General features: G+C 36.9%; 1 protein-coding gene and 1 pseudogene across 4 annotated transcripts in view; one reads left to right on the top strand and one right to left on the bottom strand.

The window, feature by feature from the left end:
• Positions 1 to 22,423, top strand: part of GREM2 (gremlin 2, DAN family BMP antagonist) — a 133,983-nt gene that overhangs the window by 88,699 nt on the left and 22,861 nt on the right. The gene's annotated exons all lie outside the window — the stretch shown is intronic.
• LOC120619444 (uncharacterized) lies at positions 8,482 to 8,600 on the bottom strand (annotated as a pseudogene).

Raw genomic sequence — 22,423 nt, 5'->3', positions numbered from 1 at the left:
TTTACAACTTATTAATTTGTTAGCTCACTTAGGTCCTCATGCCTTTAATTTGTCTCTTAATCATGCTTTAATTTGCCTGTAGAGTCTGTTCTCACAGTTCTACCCCTCTACTGTCCTCACTTCTTTTCATACATTCAACTCTTTACCATCTTTACTCCCTGACTTCTCTGCATGACTCAGAGCCACATCTCTTATGATCTAAAAGCACATACCCAGAGCTTCCTAAACCTCTCATTCTTTCATTTTATCTCAGAGAAGGAGCTTCACCTTCTCTCTCATACAGCTACTCTCTTCCTGGTCATCCTAGTCCTATAAATCTCCATAGGCTTTTGAAGTCTATACTTTCTGATGCTCTGATGCACACTATTTTTGCTGTATCTTTAATCTTTCACTCTATACTGGTTCTTTACCTTGCAAATCTACTCAAATCTCCTACTAACCCACCCTGCTACACACATACAGCTTCTTACCTTATTGTGATTTATCTATTTTTAGTTTGATTGCATAATTAACAAGTTATCTTCAGTCTACATATATTTCTCTCTGTACACTCCTTGCATTACTTCTTAACAGTTTGTTCTGACTTTGGTTGCTTCCTTGACTGGATCTTTTTTTTTTCTAGTGAATACCAATGGTTCCTTAAATACCAAATCCAAAGGTTTTTCTTTCAGTCATTATTCTCTTAGATTACTCTATATCTTCTTCTAAAATTCCTTTCCTTGTTTAGTTTATATGATTCCACTTGAATCTAGTTCTTGTTTTACCTTTCAAGTTTTCATTAAAATGAAAGTCTTTGGCTTCACTGTTCCCCCTTATTTCTCTTTGAACATTCATTTTTTACAACCTTTTTGCTTTTTCTCTTTCTCATGGCTTAAAAAGACAACTTTCCCAAATTTTCAGTCATGAACTCACTCTTTGTCAATTAGATACCTCTTACTAATATCCTGCAATTACTTCAGATGCTCAATATTTTAAACTAAAGTCATGTATTTTTTACCAAAACCAGTTTCTTCTTTATATGTATGTTGTTGGAAACATTATGTTTCCATCAACTGAAGCCTAAGCATTTTGAATCTTGTACAAAAATAATACAATATAGACCAGAATATAAGAGCTTTAAGAGAACTACAAGCAATGTTCTAAAAAAAATATGAATAAGAAATTAAATTTGAGCAATTATATAAGATTTGGAAGTTTCAGAAGAAAATCTTAGATATTTTATAAGAATGAGGGCCACAATTCTATTTCTATGTCTTATACAGAAACATAAACAAAAATACATATATAATCTCTTCCCTTAAAAAAAAAAAAACAATTTAGTACTAAATGAATCCTGTTGAGCCTTTCTTTACACTGATTTGATATGCTTACCTTCCTTTCTCTTTCTGCTGTCAGATAACTTTTATTATTCTCTCACCCTTTTACTCACTTATTTAATAACTGGTTAATCAGCATTTACTATGCTGGCGCCTGACTTCTTTTTGGTGGTTTTTTCATATAATAAGTAGACAATTAGAATTTTCTCCCAAAGATCTTTCTGTCCCCAGAAATTTCCTTTAAGTGCCATATTAATCCTCCTTAAACACCTCTTCATACACATCACTGCTCTGCTAAAAAGCTTTTCATTTATCAAGATCAAATCTAAATTCCTTTGTTTGATACTTGAGGTTCTTAAAAGTCTGAATGGCCCACTTCCACCCTTATCTCCTCAATGCACCTTTCTAACCTTCTTCCACTCTTTTACATAAAAATAATCCTATCCTCTTCCATCTACCCCTTGTTTTGTAGCCATGCTTTGTGTATTTCACCCTCCAAAGCATTCCTTCACACTTCTCTCAAGATCTTTCATCCTCACATCCCTTTAAATACTTCTTTTCCTTTTAAGGCCAGGCCAATTCCATATCCCTCATTAGGCAGACTACAGGGACTGCAGTCTTCAGGGTATTTTCTCCTGTCTAAATTCTTATGGCACGAAACATTTATTTTGTGCTTTCCACCAGCAATTTCCACATGATATTCTATATTGTTATGTATTTTCACACATGTATTCTCTCTTCCTAACCATATCATGAACCCATGAAAGACAAGTTACTTCTTTGTGTTAGCAACATTTAAGATGGTACTTAAAAACATTAAGCAGACAAGGCAGGTGTTAACAACTACTTCTTTTTATCAAATCAAAATTTATTTACTCTTTCATTTCCCAAAATACTATGGACAGTGCCAATATATTACATTATGTTTTTAAAAATCTATGAAAAGGATATACACCTTTGAAACACAGATACAAGTAGTAGCATTTTCAAACTTCTCTGTAGTCTCTATCTCTACTGAATTTAGTGAATTATGTGTAAAACCCTATGGTAGGTACTGTGGGACTGGTGAGATAAATATGATAATCTTCTCTTGGATGAACTACAATCTTGCAAAGACATGTACATATGCTCCTACCCTCTAGAGCTGGCAGTGAGTGGTCTCATAAGACATACACAAAATGGGCAATGCAAATGATTAAGTGATAAATTCTGCTTAGAGAAATTGAAGGCCTCTGCAGAGAGATCAAGGAGAAAATTAACAGTTTATAATGAATTAGTTCTGTTTTAAACATTTATTGAGTCTTAAAATAGTAACTAATTGATAACTATTACTTGGTTAATTAAACAATTTTGTCAATGTTTTGTTTTGTTTTGTTTTATGCAAAACAGTCATGTTCTGAATTCACTAAATTTTGGTAATTATAATATTCCATCTTATTTTCTCTATGAAATGAATTGGTATGGGTGATGTTAGTTTTGAACTTTGGGAATTATATAACATTTTATAGGCTGAAGGAATAGGAAGAGCCAGAGATTCCTGATAATTTAGCTCTTTACAACACATACATGAATTGTACGTAACATAACATTGGTGATATAGGCAGGAAAAAGGAATAGAGTAGTAGCATTCAGGATGCTAAAAACACATTTTTAAATTCCAAAAATCACAAAACGAGTGAAAGAGATGTGTCAATGTGGTTTAGACAGATTTGGAAATGGTTAAAAATACAAGAATGAAATCATTTTTCTTATAATAATAGAAACTACAGAACACTGTTGAAGAGTTTTTCAAGTCATCACTGGAGAATTTTGAATATATAAACCCCCATTAGTTCTGTTTGTGTTTCCATAGAAAAGCATTTAATGTTTTTTAAAATTATAATAATCTTAATTATATGTGGTATTTCTCTTAAGATATTTCAGAAGTAGTGCTAGGCTTATATATCAATAATACAGTTACATGGTTATTCCTATGAAAGATCACTGCCAAGGTAGGTTAATATTATTAGAAGCTACCTTCGATAACTTATTTTGTGTTTCTGTCTAATATTTTTTTCTAAAAGGTACACTTTGTCCCTAAAACTGACATGGATTATTTGTGATAATTGCTGGATGAATTTTCCATCATGTTTCACAACGCGCTTTCTCTGCTTACTCTCCTGATCTGTAGAGCCATCCAAAGGTGAAGTAAGCCTGGCCCAGACATAGGTATTCACGGTCTGATGGTGTAGGTAAAATTATAGACAAATAATTATAATATAATTATCCAGAAAATGTTTTTGAACCTCAGGAAGTAAAGCAGTCTAAGACATTTTAGGCTTCACAGAGAAATTGATGTTTTATTGGGATCTTGAGAATGTGTAGGAAGGAAAAGAAGAGACTTCACAAAGAAAGTGAATTTTGGGTGGAATCTTGTAGAATTTGTAAGAGTGGAAGGAGCTCTTTCTTCCTCAGAGATATGAATAATTTGGCAAGAATCTTCAATTTATTAGACTGCTTAGATAGATAGATGATCTTAGACTTTTAAGTATGGTGAAAATATGACCTGCTGATATTCACGTTTATGTCCAAGGAACGTTTTCAAAACAACTTATGGCCAAGATATTCAAATTCTCTTGGTGTTCACTATAAGCATGATTGATAGAATGATGATAGATGATAGGTGATAGATGATTGATAGATAAATATAGATAGATGATAGATAGATACATAGATAGATAGATACATAGATAGATAGATAGATAGATAGATAGATAGATAGATAGACAGATAGATGTTAGATAGAGATAAAAATTTACAAAGCATAAAAATTATGAGGTCTTGTCCCATATCAGAAGCATAAGCAAAAATTTATGGCAGATTAGCTTGTTTATGATCTTCTTATGCCAAAGCTTCAGATGACTCTAATTCTGACAGAGTGAAAAAATCCAAAGTTATTCATCATTATATGAAAAAAAATACATCAGCTCCTGAGAAATTAAAATGCTGAATTACTATGGAGTGGAGAGAGATAGCTCTAAATTCTACCCTTCAGTAGCACTCCACCCTCCATTAGTGACAACCAAAAATGACTCCAAATATTGACAAATGTCCTGTGGGAGGAAAAGTCATGCCTGGCTAAAAACCACTGATCTAATCAATGCACAATTTCCTCTCCCAGAAAGGGGGCCCAGAGTAGCAACATGGAATAATGAGTGATAAAGACAGTGACAGCACTGCTTGCTTCCATGGGTGCATCTTCCCAGCCCTGATTATTTGCACTCGATCTAGAACCAGTGATACAAAACACACTCTGGACCCTTTGTGACATCTGTCTCAATGAGTCTCTCAGATTTAGAAACAGAAACTCAAGTCATTTTCTTCTCCTGCTGGAAAGAACATGGCATCAGTTCTTCAATTCATCCCCAGTTTGAGGATTTATCAGTATGTTTATTTTAGAAAAATATCCTTATCGTGCACAATTTGTAAAGAGGTGGGGGGGCGGGGGGCGGGGAAAAGCTTCAAATTTTTGGCCTTTTGAGAATTAGTCTGACCAAACTCAAAAGTAGGTCCATTAAGGAAAACATAGTGGAGACAAAAGACAACAGTAAAGTAAAACCCATCATCATATGCTAGGAAACTATTAGGTCTTTGAACTTGGCAAGTAGGGGAAAAAAATGCAATGACTGACCAGAAGAGTAGGAAGTGAGTTAACCAGCAGGGACTTGAGAATTTGGCTGAAGAGAATGTCCCACAAGAATAGAGCTTCCAGGGCTCCTGGCCAGGACTGATGTTTCTGAGGCCTTGGCTACTTGGCAACCAAAGTACAGTTTCAGCCCAGGAGGTGCCAGCCTTGCCCCATGGTCTCTCAACCTACTGGGGCAATCTCTGCACCTCTTCGAAGTTCCTTTCCCTATCCTCGAGGACATACATCTGGAAATAGCCACATTCATTTTCATCTTAGGCTTTTAAGTATGGTGAAAATATGACCTGCTGATATTCACGTTTATGTCCAAGGAACGTTTTCAAAACAACTTATGGCCAAGATATTCAAATTCTCTTGGTGTTCACTATAAGCATGAGCCAAAGGGAAGCCAGGAAACTCCACACAAGCCCATTTTATTTCAATCTGAAAAGATAAACTATGAAGATGCCGTAAAAGCAGAAGGACAAAACCAAAGAATTCTCAGTCTTGCTGGTAATGTACTAAATAAACTGACTAGTGCCATTTGCTTCTTTATTAACAATCTTAAGAAGGACCTTTCTTCTTTGGATTTGTATATTGTTTACTGTGTTCTCTGCTGTGAATGGTAGCGATGTCACTCCTGCGAAAACACAGACTCTCAAATCAATTTTCTACCAGCATGTGCTTGAGGAAACAGCCCGTTGAAGGGCAAATCTTCTGGTTCTGTTTTGTTTGTTTTCTTGGTTCTATTTGTGTTTTTCTCTCCTCTTCACTTGGCAGGAATCGAAGGACTAACGATGCCCCTCTGTCCAACCCCTCTTTAGAAAAGGAACTCTTCAGTGCAATAAGTTAGTCTAGACAAAGAAAATTAATGTAATTAGTAGAAAACTTGCAAATGTACTGTGTAGGAGGCCCTGTCATTACGGACTCTTGCCCAGGCTCCTGTGGTTTGGTGTGTGTACAGAATGATAGTTCTGGGTTTCCTCTCTGTAGAGATGAATAAAATAATGCTGGGTTTCAATTAGAGACATAACTGCAATTTAGTTAGGGGTGTAGAACATGGTAGCTGACAGCTATGCCAAGCTAATGTCATAAGACATGAAATCCCAGCACATAGAAGGGATTCTGAGGCATTTGAGTTGCCACAGCCCTCATACTCAATAAGACACCCAAGACTGCAATTAGAATGCAGACAGAACAAATATTTACATTTTAAGAAAACAAAAGAGGAGGAATCAACAACAGAATGAACCAAAAGCCACAAGATCTCAGATGTGGGCAAGCAAAGTGTCCTTGTCAGTGTGAAGCAGGAAGGCAGAATCAATTTCCAGGATTTGCAATTCAGAGATCTAGGTTACTGGAAAATTTAAAATAACATTGCAGTTTAAAAATTCCACTTCATTCATGTTACACAGAATTTAACATGACGAGTCAATTGCTCTTTTCCTCCTCCCACCCTCCAAAGCCCCCTAACAGCTCCAAGTCATTTCTTCACCATTATGAGTTCCAGGGAGTCTGAATTCATTATTTCAAGAGGGTCTTCCAAAGTCCTAGAAGTGCTCATGCATATTTTTAAGCCATGTATTAGCTCATAAATTCATAAATTCATTTTGTTAAAACAAAAACAAAAACAAAACCTCTGTTCTGAATTATCAGAGAATGTGGTAAGATCTAAAAATAGAAGAAAATTAGGGTCTTGGGTGGGGGTCCAAGAAAGAAGAGAGATGTTTACTTTCTCTCTCCTCTAGAAGTAGTAGATAGATATGTTTCTCTTTTTTTTCTAAGTAATTTTAGATGGTTTACTCATGCAAGCTCAGAGAATGGATCTGGAGAAGAAGAAAAAATCCCGGCTGGTCAGGCACATATAAAGGATGCTTGTCACCGACAGGAAGATCCTAAGTCAGCTTATGTAACTGGAAAGAGGCACTTAGTCTTGACCAATTTGGCATGAATCAGGCTGTTATAAGAAATCCAGAAAGGGTGGTAAATAAGGATAGAATGACTGGGGCCTGGCTAGTAGGGAAAAGCAGCTCTGCACATGGCTTGGCTTTAACATGGCAAATGATGCTAACTTTCCCCGTCCAAATGTCTCTAATTCTGAAATTCTATAAGCATGAGATGGTGTCTCAGCCCCTTTTGATCTACATCAACTCATAATGGATGTCTGCCATGCGCTTGGCATCAGTAGTTGGGAAAATGACTTTGCTGCCAATTATCTGATACTGTTATTTCATTTCTAAAATGCAATATCTAAAAATTGTTCATTTGAGAGATGTTTCATAGCATTTTTAGCCAGTGTGCCAAGTTTCAGATTCATTTTGGGAGAGCCACATACACATTGTATTTCTCTCAATTTAATATTTTTTAAATAAGTAATACTGAATACATGCTATCTATCAAACTCCATTCTAAAATATTTTTACTGTCCTTAATATAAATATGGTGGGGCTTGAGGGTGGGGGTGGCAGATTCAATGATTCCTATAAACCTTTCCCAGGTTACCAAAGCTAAAGAAGCTACCAAATCTTAGTTCTACTTAAATAGGTTAACATCGTTAGGGGAGTAATCAATCAAGAAAGAGCTAAGAAGAAGCATTCTTGAGAAGATAAAATGTCTGAGTCAAGACAGAGCTACAGACCTTAGCAACTGGGGCACACTCAATCTGAACTCTTGAACTTTTTAGATTAGTTTATATGTAATAAGAGTAACTAAATTTAAGGTCAGTGTGGCCAAGAATTTTACTTTCTAGACAATTCTACTTCAACATGTCCCTCTCTCTACTTATTAAATTAATTTTGAATTCTGTTGTTTCGAACATATGACATCTATTGAGGTTTAATGTTTCTTTAGTTTATTAAAACAGAACTCAGTCTTTTTATTGGGGCGGTGGAGTCTGTCAATCATTTCAGGATTCAATATCTGAAGCAAATTTCTATAGAGGACATTATGGAAGTTATTGCATAAATCATGAGTTTTCTACAAGATTTACATTATTGTTTTCCATGTTTATAATAGAGTAGTACATCCTCACTTTTTATAGAGGTGACTGAACTCTTTGTTCTTTCCTCGGCCATTAGCTCCCTTTTCCTTTTCTTACAGTGCAGTTTCTTGCTTTCACCATGCTTCTTAAGCTCTTATCCTGTTTTCATATCTGTGTTCTCTCAGTAGACAGCATCAGAGAACAGAAAAGTGACTACGCATGAATTGCCTCATCCTCAAATTTATCTCCTTTGCAACTAATAATTCTTTTCTCCTTATTTTCCATCTCAGAGAATGAAATATCTAATCTTGTCCAGCATTCTCTTTCTTTCCTCAATTTTCACACATCCCGTATTTTTGCTTTCAATTTCAAATATATTCAAATAGCTTCCATTTTATTTATTTATTTATTTACTTACTTACTTACTTACTTACTTATTTTTTTAGGCGAGGTAACCATTGGTTGACCTCACAGATTGCAAGGACCTTGTCAGCTTACAATCCCTTATTTTTTTATTTTTACGCCTACAGCACCTGGTCTTCCTAGGTGGTCTCCCGTCCAAGTACTAACCAGGCCCGACCCTGCTTAGTTTCTGAGATCAGACGGGCTCGGGCTTGTTCAGGGTGGTAAGGCCATAGTCAAATAGCTTCTATTTTAAATTTAACATTTAAAAAAAGACAATAAAAGAAAGGAAGAAGAAATGAAGGAGGGAGGGTGGGAGGCTGGTTATAATTTCTAAGGCCTATTGTAGCTTCTGGGAAAAAAAAAATCTATATTTGTTTATTTCCCCGACAGCATAATTCAAACTGCTTTAACTAAGATAACTAATTTGTTAGGAATTCATTGGTCATTTCAACCTTATCTTCTCTAACATGTAGCATCATATTTTGTTCGACACTCAGATCCTTGGTACTTCTGCCTTTCTTGGATTCTAGATGCTCTTCCTTCTAAATTTCTCTGTCTCCTTTGAAGAAATTTTATCCTCTGTTCATCCCCAAATCAGTTTTCTCCAAGGTTCAGTGTTTGCCTCTTTTAAACCCGTTACTCCTGGGAGATCTTTTCCTCATGCACATAACTACAGATGGCTTCCAGATCTAGGCCCAGCTGGAACTTTCTTTTAAATTCCAAACCCATATTTTCAACACATAATACTCCCTTATCCTAGGAAAAACTACCACACCCCCTACTGTATTGAGAATATTGAATCACTCAAACACAAGCATCAATTTCTCACCCTTCTTCATACCAATGTACATCCTTACACATTTTTTCTAGGGTCAAAGGCAAATTAACCATTAGCCAATTCAAGGTCAGCACATTCACCTGTGCACTTGACCACATGCCCCTTCCTTCCAATTTCATTATAAACTTTGCTCCAGGATCCATTATATTCTCTTACTCATATGATTTAAACCTCCTACTGTCTGCTAATTTTCCCTCCTCAACTTAAAAAAAAAACATATAGGTACATATTCAAATAAATAAATGGATAAGTAATAAATTATCTCCATTGGAGCTGCTTTCATTTTAATCACCCTAACTGAGGTCTGACTTTTTGTTTTCCCTTCTTAATCAAATTTCCTGTAAGAATATCCTGTACTATGTTGCCAGTTTCTCACATGTTTTTCAACCTTTAGCCTCTTGCAATTTGGGCTGCTGTGACACCTGCCACGGTGAAATTGCTTTAACAAAGATCACTCATATCTAAACTCAGAGAACTCACTTGAGTACTTAATCTTACTCCTCCTGGCCACAGCTGAAACTGTAGATCACTCTGTACTTCTTGATATTTTCTTTCTCTTGATTTCCATGAAAGCCTTGGCTGAGCTTTGCTTTCTTTTTATCCTAAATTTCCTGTACAAATGCGCTTTTTTTTTTTTTCATATTTGTCCTTTAAACATTGATGTCCCAAGGCTGTCATTCGTGGCCCTTTGTTTTTTTTATTTTTTTATGTAATCTCTCCTTTTTATAATCTTCTTGATAAACTCAAAGAAATATTGTGGTTAAAAAACAAAAGCAAACGAACAGAAAACTGGTTTTAAAGACTTAGACAAACCTGAGTTTGAATCTCAGCTCTTAAACTTACTTTTACTAACGACATAACCCAGGAAAAATCACATAATCTATTAGTTATCATCTAGATAAAGGAAAATGTTCATATCCAGATAGTTATAGAGGTACTAATGGAGAAAATGTATGCATTAATGTAAATATACATTACTTAATGCCTGCACATCATAAGTGCTTAAAACTATAGTTTTATTAATAGTATTGCTGTTGTAATTATTTTTAACTAATGCCTGTAGTCATGGACTCTAAAATCTGTTATCTTCAGCCTGGCCCTCTCCTCTAGGGTTCAGATTCATATCATAGCTACAGGAAATCTCTACTCTGATAGAGATTACCTCAAAGATAACTAGAGAAGCAGATGCATCATTGTTCTCTTCATCTCAAGACCCACTGGTCCTGCTGCATTCTCTTTCTCAGTTGATAGCTGCATATCTGGTTTCACCAAGTTTCTCATACACAAAGGTTCTGCCTTTCTAAACATTTTCTTTCCACCCATATGCTAATGCCCTGTTCAGGCTTTCATTTTCATTTGCCATGGGTTTCTAACTGTTCTTAATTTTAATTTTCCTCATTCCAATTCATCTTTCAAACTGCTGCTGCTCTCTTAACTGCAAAGGTGCTTTTCTCAGTTCTCAGAATAAAACCAGTCCATAATTTACATACATAATTTACATACAACCCAAGCTCATAATTTACATACAACTCAAGCTCTTGAGCAAAGCATATGTGGCTTTCTCCATGACCCAGTCCCTGCCTTCTCTTTTTCATTTCAGTGAAGACTGATTGCTTTATTCTCCTCATACACCACCTCTTTACTCATGCTGTCCCCTTGCCTGAGATGCCTCACTCTACTCTTCCTGAGTTTCCCACATCTCTACATTCTCAAACATCCTGCTCACGTTGCCCCTGCTTCCCGCACTCAGTAGTTCAAAGTTGAGCTAATTGCAGCTTCTCGTAGTTTTTGGACTAACCTGTGCATAACTATTTTGGTGCATTTTCCACCTAATTCAAGTTATCTGTTTACAAATCTGTCTTCCCAAAAAATATATGCCACCCAAGGGTAGCACCGCGTCTTATTTGGCATAAAGTAGTAGCATTTATTTATCTGAATGAAACTTCTTGGTCAACTCAAGAATGACATGCTCTAGACTGAACCGAGCATTTTCAAATATCTTTCCTCCTTCTATAGACTAGATTCTTAAGAACAGAGGCAGTTACCATCCACCTTGTCATCCAAGACAGAAACTCTGGAGGCAGAGCTAATGCTATCTCCTTCTCTCTCATCTCCAATATCTGTTCAACCACCAAAATTTCTTCTGTCTGCCCATCTACCCACCAAACATCTCTCAGATCCACTTGCTTCTCTATCTCTCAATAGTCGATTCTTCATCTAACTTTAGAGGGTCAAACATGGGGCTGCATATATTACAATAGGTTCCAATTTCTTTGGCCTAGAAGAGGGCCACCTACACTCCCTGCCTTAGTTGCACCTTCTCATTGCTTCTAAAGGGACTTTCCTATTACATAAGTATGTTGTGTTTAAAATTCTAAAGGGACTCTCTCATGTTTTCAAGATAGAATTCCATATCTTTAGTATAATATACCAAGGTCTTCCCAATTACAGAGTTTTCCAGATTCATCTCCCAGTATTTATCATGCACCTTGTCCTTCACTTATGGAGACCTATTATGTTCTCATGAAATGCAAAACCTTCACAAACCACTGATCTCAACTGTTCTCTTTGGAATGTCTTTCCCTTTCTCAGCCTTTTCAACTAGCTCATTTCCACTGGTTCTCAAAGTACCAAATCAGATATTTCTGATTGTTCTCTGAGGAACTGACTTTTATTTCTCTGATCTCTACTTCCAGGTTTCCTTTCTCCATGCATCATGTCTCATATATCTTTTAATGCTTAGTTTATTGTATTTAAGTACTACCCTTCTTGCCCAAGTCCTTAATAAAACGGTGAGTTCTTTCTGGTAGGCTCTATGTCATAGTCACCTCTGTAATGTAATATCAATCATTGTACCTACCAATCATTGCACTTAATTATTGCTGGTTGAATGAGTGTATAAATGAAGGAATACGAATAAAGTTCAGAAAAGTTAAACAACTTGAAAAGTATGAGGGAACCAGCATACACTTCGAAGAAGAATGCTAGAGGCTTTAAACTGCATTGGTTCTGAGTGTGACTTTGGAAGATAAAGAATTGAATTCTACTAGTTATCTGGCTATTCACTAATTATCTATATTTAGATAGGTACTTAACTTCTCTAAGCATTTCTTCCTTAACTGTAAAATGGTAAGGATGTGAATGAAGATGATGATAATGATTACCTGTGGCGGTTCTTGCAAGGATCAATTAATGTAACTTATATAATATGGTTATAACAGTACTTGACATAAGATTGGCCCTCAGTAAATGCCACTTATTATTTTTACTACCTTGTGGCTGGCAGACTGCTTTAAATTGTATTTTTTAATTGATTAGTCTTTTAATTAAAAATTATTTTAAGAATGAATATCAATTGTATAACTGGTTATTTTTGGAAAATTGCCATTAAGTTCAAGCCTAATAAATGTATAGGGATGGAAGAAATGATAAAGATCATTTAGTTCAAAACCCTCACTTTTTATATATTGGGAAATAGTGATCTAAAAAGATTAAGATTTAGACCATAGAGCTTGTTAGAGGTTAGATAGTGAAGATCCAGGACTAGAACCAAAGTCTCCACTGATGCTTATTATTTCCAGTTGCATGCATTGATGAAATCCACATGACTATTTAGATTTTAAGAAGACTGAGAGCACTTAGAGACCCTTGAGTCCATGTAAGGAGAAAGAAAATGCCAAATTGGTGAAGTGGCCTTGTCACATAACCAGACACTAACTATACTATTCTGTGTCTTTATTTCCTTTGTTTGGGAGGTTTTTCTTTTCCCAAGAAAGGAAAAAGAATGATGTGGAAAATTATGAAATACTATTACATATAAATCTGATTAAAATTATGACTGTAAACACTGAGTTGAGACGGACACATTTCCCAAGGCTGGCATGCAGCTCTGATCATATTTAATTTCACCATTTTGTCTAGCTTAAGCTATATTGCCTTTTCCACATTAAGTTATCTTCCAGAAAAATCAAATTTTTAATTATATTACCAATTTGTTTGAGGTACTCCAGCAGGGTAAGGTAAAGAAAGATACTCTCCATAAATAGAGGTGGAGACAGCTGAGAGAACATGAAAGAAAAATATCAGTTTATGCCAGACAGGGAAAAAATTGCTATGTTGGTGAGAATATTTCTTCCTCTAACGGGAATCCAAAAAGAAGTTTCTAACTGAGTCTTTCTTGGTTAAAGGAATTTCCTAATTTCATGAGCCTCTTGCTAATAAGTTCAATTATCCCAATTATTTGTCACCAAATCCGATTGAAGGCTTAATAGAATAAAATAAAGCCCTTAATAACACAGGCTCCTAGATGTCTGTCTTCATTTCAAAGTTTATGAGATTGTCTGTTTTTGCTCTGAAATTTCTTTAAAACAGCAAAAGTTAGCTCTAGAAAGCATTGTGTTTTTCCATTTAGTTCATTTGTTCACAGGCATCTAATTGCTAGACAAAATGAATGATTCTCTCAAACTGTGAAGCTCAATTTTTGTCGTTTATATTTGAAGATAAATACAACAGAAAGAACAGCATTCAACTTGAAATCTTTTATACATAACTACTGTAGAAAGAATCTCTGGGCTTTTTGGTAGTAGCTGCTCTTCATAGAGCTTATTACTGCATTGCCTTATGTAGCATGGTCTTTTCATTTTTTGAAAGAGTGATCTCATTTGGCATTACTCCACATCAGAGTCATTAGTGGTGATATTATTTAAAACTGTGTGTAACATTCCCTTTGAATTGTATTTTTTTATGCATTACAATTTCAAGATACCTTTTTTTTCATGGAAGCCACATGTGATCCTTTTGATCCTTACATTCATAAAGGAGGCATATATTTTAGAAAGGAATGTTGAGGGCTAGGTATGTAGGAAGTATCTGGAGAATACTATGGTTTTCATGTTAACAGAAGATTATCAGAGAATTTAGAGCAAGAAAGAGTCTTAGAAATCATCTTGTCTAGAAAGTCCCAAAGTATGTCCTTCATTTGTAACACCAGTTCAGTGAGGTACTCTTCTCCAAAGTTTTCATTATCTGAGAAGTTAGGAAATCTTCCATACTATAACTGCCTTTTAGAAACTCACATATCACATTAGTCACCTTTAAGTCTTCTAGAAAAGGAGGCTCTACAATTATGTTAACCCTGCTTATTGTAATTGACTTGGTCATAGAACTCTATTATTCCATGGAACTAGAATTCAGAAATTCATGTTTTAGGAAACATCGAGCTACTCTCTTTTCCTTGAGTAACTTGGGGTTCAATGAGGTTGTCAAGTAGCCAATTATCGTCTAAAACGAGAACCTTGGAATTGAAACGTAAATGAGCATTGAGGGATAATCTGCGCCCTAAGACCACTTTGTCAAAGTCCGTGGGCAGCGAATGTAAGGGCTGGTTCTGCGTTCACGTTTAGATTGTTTTTGCTGTCCCAATAGTGTCAGTGTCTCAGAGGGTGCACAAATGAACCTGTGAAAGACGAGCCTAAGAGGGATTAATAATGCGCCGACATCACTTAGGAAATGCATCACCGAAGCACCTACTCTGAGCGCTTAGGGGAATTTGTAGAACTGACATAGAACTCATTCCACCACCATTTTTCTAAATTATTAAATATATATTTGTAGGACTTTCTGATGATCCTGGAATTTAGCGATGAGCAGAGTTTTGTGCAGATTTCTGTTATTTCTGTTTTTCTGTTTTATTTTCTATTCATCTGATATGTTCATTTACTAACCATGTTTGTAAAAGAGATACGTCAGGTAGATATTTATACTAGCTTGCTGTAGAGTAAAAACCCACATATGTTAGTCGGCTGGAAAGTCATTTCATGATGAGATGGTTCTTTAGCCAGGGTCATGAGAACAGTATTATGGGAGAAATCTGCTATTTTGTTAAATGAGCAGTCACTTTTCTATGTTCATTCTGGTCTGAATTTCCATACTTTGTTGTCATTTTCTAAATCCTTTGATGTAAATATTCAATTACCAGCTTAACAAACTTTGCAAGAAAAAAAACATAGTCATAAGCAATTTTTAAAAAGAGAAGTCTATCCAAAGGTTCAAATGAGTCAACCAAGAAAGCACAAGGTAGATTACTACGACATCGCTGGGACACAACTTTGTAATCTACCTTGTGCTTTCTTGTCCCATCTGTCGACTTCCCCCACCTCACCAGAAAGTCCTACAGAAAAAATTTCTCCCCGACACACTCGCACACCTACTGAACTAAAGCTTAAAGTTTCATGTCATCATCAAAAGTGGTCAGGTAATAAAGGAAACTGAATCCAAACAATTTTGATCCTGTTTCACCTTAGCGTAACTTTGGCTGCTAAACATAAGGATTCATCAAATAAAGTTGCTCCCAAGAGCCCTTTCACCGGGTTGTGGATGACAGAGATGGGAAATAATTCAGATTAAATGATTCTCCTTTAGACAGTTTTGACAAAGCCTGATGCTAAAGCCAAAGCTCGACTTGGATATAAAGGGTTGTTCTAAGGCTAAAAAGACATGAAACTCAAGCAGACAGGCTTTTTATCATTTCCTTGCTGAGGCCCTGGGTGGTGCTGGAACTGAGGGGCCCAAACATCGAGGACAGGCATGCAGGGGGTCACTGAGACACTTTTTCAACCCAGACTTGATTCAGCAATTTACTGAACGAACTGAGAATGGGCTTAGCACTAATTACTTACTTAATTTATTTAATTAACTTGATGTAGTCATTTTATAGCTCTTAGATTTATCCTGAGAAAACAATGTATACCATTCCTAAAATATTTCCTTTTCAATCCAGATACAACTTTCTCCTTGTGGTCAATAATGTTTGTGAAATATCAGGGACTGGATGAATAAAGAAAAGAGTGAGAATCCCAGTCATTTAATGTTTAGAATGTACTAATTTAACAAATATTATTGAAGGCTTACTTCACTAAAGTCACACAGTAAAATTCAATCCCAGAAATTTCAAAATTCCATAAGAAATCTCATTATTTATTTTTTATTGGGGTGACATTAGTTAATAAAATTATATAGGTTTCAAGTGTACGATTCAATAATACGTTATATGTATATTGCCTTGTGTGTTCACCACCCAAAGTTAAATCTCCTTCCATCACCATATATTTGACCCCCGTTATCCTTATCTATCTGTTCCCCTCCCTCCCTTCCCTCTGGTGACTACTGAACTGTTGTCTGTGTCCATGAGTCTCTGAAAGCAACAAACGAACAAGAAATATAGTTTACAGAGACAAAAATGTAGACACTTCATTGAAGAATTAAAATGTTATACAGATATGAAGTCAACAAAACTCAGTCCCTTTCTTTTTACAATTCTATAGTATCAATTACTGTTCTATCATTGAGCAATAGAAATCTCATTATTTGAAAGGCGATCGTATCCCTCTGAGTAAAATTTGAAATTTAGATATTCGAATAGAGTTTGAACTTCCGTGAGCCTCTGTTTCCTCAAATATAACAAAGGAATAAGATGCTTACTGTACTTCTGAAGGTCCCTGTAGGGAAAAAATGAGAGGATGTTGTGTAAAGATGTTAGCACTATACCAGACATATAGCATTGCAAATTAGCTATTATAAGTGCTATCTGTACCTAAATTTTCTGTATCTCTCTGAAAACTATTTTGGGGAAATTCTACATTAACTTTTTTTTTCTATAATTTCATATTCCTTTGGTGCTAATAAACCAAAAAAAAGTCCACGGGTAATTTTGGTAATTTTACATATTGCATAGTGGAATATGCAAAGACAGAATTCAGACACTTTTGGATTTGACTTTTTTCTCCTCATCTTAGTGGCTGTGTGATCTTGTGATCTTGGACAAGTAATTAAAGCATAAGTTTGCTTACCTGTGAGGTAGGGATAATATTTGTGTGACTTATTATGAGAGATTATAAAAATTTTAGTCCAGTTGTACAATGGGCATTAAATGATGATTTAGTGATCTGCATTCTTTTCTCTCTTCTTCCTCTATTACACTTTCCTCCCTTTTCTCTCTCCTTTTAAACAGCTCTTACAAACCCACCAACACACACATTTAAAACACTTTCTACTGTCAACAGGAAATACAACATTATGAAATAATTTTATTTTCTCCCTTGTTCTCTTTGATTGTCCTAAAGAAGGCATTTTCTATAAAATCTGAGTATACCCTAAGAATTTGGTCCAAAAGCAAAGACACTAAATCTTTTTTAATGATATGCAATTGCCCTAATTATCTTTATACAGTGTTATCTTAAAGACTCTCAGTGAGACCTATAAATGGTTTCAAATGGAGAGTGATTGAAGATAAACAACTGTGTATCTTGTTAAACCTATCAAGAGTAAATTTCTTTTTCTTTAATAAAAATTAATGGCATTTCATATTTGAGCTACTGAGACAAGTATAAGAAAATGCCAATGGACTTGGAATAAGATCAAGCAAGCATGACATGGATACAAATGGGTAACACTGAAGATGTCCACTCTCCCCAAAGTGGACTTAATACCTGTTTCCTGTTCACCAGCTCCCTTTCTGATTCCCTTCCTTGACTTCTCAACCATCTCTCCATCTCACTGGCCTGGGCTTTGAGGATTGCTCTTAGTGAGTATTGCTTAGCTGGTGAAACATCTGCCAATAGGGTTAAAGGTAACAAGATAACTGACCCCATCCTAGGGGCTCAAGTTTCTCTCCAGCTGGTACACTTAGGCCATCTCTTCATATGCCCAGAAAATCAATTTAGAAATGCAATTTTTAACCTGCCAACATATCCATACCTTTTTATGCTATGTGTCAATACTGAGAGATTTTCACTGAAGCTCAGAAGTTTTTGTGAAGCAGCGAAAGAACAATGTGCATCTGTCCATCATATGCTCTTAAAGGTGCTTCCATGTAAGGCAGATATTTGGAATTGCCTCGAAAACAGATAGGGCCAGAGAGTGCCTGATATATCAGTAATAGAGTATCTAAATCAAAGTGCATCTTAGGGGAGCCAAGTTAGAGGAGAACCTGAGTAACGAGGTCCGAGCCATGGCGCCAGTGACTGCTCGAGCAGCTGTGTCTGGGCCCTTTGGACTGCTTGCCTGGCTGACTGAGCAAGCCAGGGAGAACTCGGGTTTAAATGCTTGCTGGTTAGTGATAAAGGCAGAGAGAGGAGATTGAGTTGCTTTGATTTCTGGAAAAAACAAGATATTAAACTCATGTGCTGGTTAGAAGAAAGGCCTTAATTTTGACAAAATCATCTCAAACCACCCATCCCATGTTTTTATTGTGATGACACTATTACAAAATATGACTTCTAAAGTCGCAAGGATGATTTGCTCTGCCTACCACCTGGATCCTGGAATTGTTGTTAGAGTGTGGCAGACAGAATAATATCCTGCCAAGGACGTCTGCATCCCAGTCCCTGAACTTGTGAATATGCTCACCTCATGGCAAAAGGGGTTTTGCAGAGGTGATTAAGGATCTTGAAATGAGGAGAGTATCCTGCATAATTCAGGTGGGCCCAATATAAACACATGAGTCCTTAAAGGAGAACCTTTCCTGGCTGTGATCAGAGAGAGATGAGTACAAAACAATGGTCAGAGAGATGCCTTTAGAAGCAGAAAGGTTCGGAAGTGGATTCTGTTCTAGAGCCTCTAGAAAGGAACACAGCCCTGAAGACACCTTGATTTCAGCCCATTGAGGCCCATGTCAGACTTCCACAGAACTGTAAGGTAATAAGTTTGTGTTGATTTAAGCTACTTAATTTGTGGTAATTTACTATGACAGCAATAGAAAACGAGTACTGGAGGTTTAAAGGCTTCAGGCAGAGCCCACACCCTGGCCCCTGATTCTAGAAAAGTTCCTCATGGCCCCAGGCTCAGAGCCAGGAGAATATTAAGAAACATACTTGGGACTTGCTGTTCATCTCTCCAAAGGAAGGACTCCAGAGGGAAGGAACCATAGTCTTACCTGCAACACCATCCCTGATCTCAGCACAAAGGTCCAGCTAAGCAATCTTAAGGTAAGAAATCATGATATTTCCCACCCAATAAGTATGTAATTGGAGATGATATGGGAAATAAGAAGTTTGTACAAAATCCAGCATTACAGAGAGAAGGGAGAGTAGGGGAGTGTGTACCAGACATTTAAAGCAGGGGTCTCTAACCCCGGGATGTGGATGGATACCTGTCGGTGGCCTGTTAGGAACCAGGCAGCACAGCAGGAGGTGAGCAGTGGGTGAGTGAGCAAAGCTTCATCTGTATTTGCAGCTGCTCCCCAGCGCTAGCATCACTGCCTCAGCTCCACCTCAGATCATCAGCCATTAGATTTTCAGAGGAGGACGAAGCCCGTTGTAAACTGAGCATGCGAGGGACCTAGGTTGCGTGCTCCTTATGAGAATCTAATGGCTGACAATCCAAGGTGTAGCTGAGGCGGTGATGCTAGTGCTGGGGAGCAGCTGCAAACATAGATTAACATTAGCAGAGAGGTCTGACTGCACAGAGACTGTAATAAATCAGTTGCTTGCAGACACATATCGAAACCCTATCAGTGAGTGGCAAAGGACAGTTAAGCTGTATCTGGTGGCAGGTTTTATAGTGACAAGTGAGTTGATGTACTTCAGTTGTACAGTAAGAATCAGACACTTATTTTAGTCTGCGCAGGGCCTGCCCATTATTTTATTTTATTTTATTTTATTTTATTTTATTTATTTTATTATTTTATTTATTTTATTTATTTTATTTTATTTTATTTTATTTTTACCACTTCTGTTCGAACAATGCCTCTTTCCCACACTGTGCACCTACCTGTCTCAGTCACAGTTTTGGTAAGCGTAGAAGCTAACCCTAGCCAAAATGAGAAAAAAACTAACATCACTAGAGAGCTTCTTTGAAAAGGGGAAAGACCCAAAGATGAGACAACGGAAGACTCTAAGACTGATGACCAAAAAATGATTTAAAAAATACCAAGAGTCCTACTTAAATTACGGGTTCATTGCAACAGGTGATTCACATTCTCAAAGCCTGCTTTGCATAGTATGTGGAAACCGGCTGTCCAATGAAGCCATGAAAGCTTCAAAACTGCTTCGCCACATGGAGACCAAGCACCTTGCATTAAAAGACAAGACGCTGGAGTTTTTCAAAAGAAAAAAAAAACAAAAACCGTGAACACGAAGGACAGAAGCAATTATCGAAGGCCACCACTTCATCAAATGTATCTGCACTGAGAGCATCATTCTTAGTGACTAAACTGCATTGCTAAAGCCCTTTACAGTGAGTGAAGAGTTGATCCTGCCTGCTGCTAAGGAACTTGTCATGAGCTTTTAGGAGAAGCTGCAGTTCACAGGTGGCACGTGTTCCTCTCTCAGCTAGCACCATAACTAGATGAATTGATGAGCTAGCAGAGGATATTGAGGCACAATTGTTAGAGAGGATTAATGAGTCCGTGGTTGACAACAAGGCAACGATGTTTATTTTTGTGTGATATATTTTTCAAGGGGATATGCATGAGGATATGTTACTTGTACTTTTCTTGCCAATCAGCACACAGCTGCAGAACTATTCAAGTCTTCGAATGATTACCCATCAGGAAAACTGAACTGGTCATTTTGTGTTGGTATATGCACATATGGAGTGGCTGCCATGACTGGATGACTTTCTGGTTTCACTCCTCAGGTCAAAGAGGTCACTTCTGAATGTGGGTCTACACACTGTGTCCATAGAGAAATATTGGCTTGCTGAAAAAAGTCACCTGAATTTAACAACATTTTGCAGGATATGATTAAAATTATCAACCACATTAAAGTACATGCCTTAACTCACGTCTGTTCACGCAACTCTGTGAGATGGACACAGAGCACACACGTGTTCTCTTATACATGGAAGTGACATGGCTTTCTAAAGGTAGATCGCTGGCCAGAGTTTTTGAGTTACAAGAGCCGCTCCAGAGATTTCTTTTAGAAAAACAGTCACCACTTGCAGTATATTTCAGTGACACAGAATGGGTGGCAAAACTTACTTACAACCTGCTTAACCAATTCAATCTGTCATTTCAAGGGAGAATGACAACTGTGTTCAAGTTGTCAGATAAAGTGGCTGCATTCAAAGCCAAAATGGAAGTATGAGGGTGACGAGAGAACATCGGGATTTTTGACATATTTCAAACATTAGCAGAGATTTTTGAAGGAGACTGAGCCAGAGGCTTCTTTCTCCCAGCTGAGGCATGATCACCTATGTCAGCTTTGAAAAGAGTAGAGTATTACCTCTCAACCACAAAAGAGCCCTGTACTGGGAAGGAATGGATCTGTGACCCCTTTGTGAAAAAGCCAGGTGAATCAACTTTGTCCGTGCTAGAAGAAGATCAACTTCTTGAGGTTGCAAATGATGATGATCTTAAAGGTATGTTTGTGACAACTTTAAATCTCCATAAATTCTGGATTAAAGACAAGGCAGAATATCCTGAGATTGCCACAAAAGCACTAAAAAGTCTGCTTCCATTTCCAACATTCTATCTTTGTGAAGCAGGGTTTTCTGCAGTGACAGCAACCAAAATGAGATTGGAGTAGACTGGACATAAGAAACACACCCTGGGTGTCACTGTCTCCCATCACCCCTAAATGGGACTGGCTAGTTGCAGGAAAACAAGCTCAGGGCTCCCACTGATTCTGCATTATGGTGAGTTGTATAATTATTTCATTATATATTATAATGTAATAATAATAGAAATAAAGCGCATAATAAATATAATGCACTTGAGTCATCTCAAAACCATCCCCCACCCCACCCAGTCCATAGAAAAATTGTCTTCCACAAAACTGATCCCTGGTGCCAAAAAGGTTGGGGACCGCTGATTTAGAGCCTCCATCCATTAGGGGTTTCACGTGCCTTATCATATCTAATTTAGCAGAGGTTCCTGAGAAAGTGGAGAAAACTAAGACCCAGAGCAGTTATGTGACTCGCACAAGGTCATAGAGTCTCTTAGTAGCTGTGACACTAGGTAAGAACCGGGCCTGCCTAATCCATAAACCCATGGGCTCTCCAGGACTCTGAGTTGCTCGTGTTATGGCTGTTAACTCCCACTGCTTCAATATCATTATCATAAGGTGACTTTAAGCTTGTGCCGAAGGGGCTGAGGCCTTGCTGATACGTCTATTCTGATCTTGAAGCCAGTTCAGAAAACCATGATGAGAAAAAAGAGTAGAAAAGAAAGGTCATCAAAAAGGAAACATATTTTAACCTAGTATGGCTTTTTTGTTTTGTGT

Source organism: Pteropus medius, unplaced genomic scaffold, assembly GCF_902729225.1.
Source record: "Pteropus medius unplaced genomic scaffold, Ma_sr-lr_union100, whole genome shotgun sequence".
NCBI classification, from domain to species: Eukaryota; Metazoa; Chordata; class Mammalia; order Chiroptera; family Pteropodidae; genus Pteropus; species Pteropus medius.
Note: the sequence above shows the minus strand (reverse complement) of the source record. Positions and strands in the feature narration are given on the sequence as shown.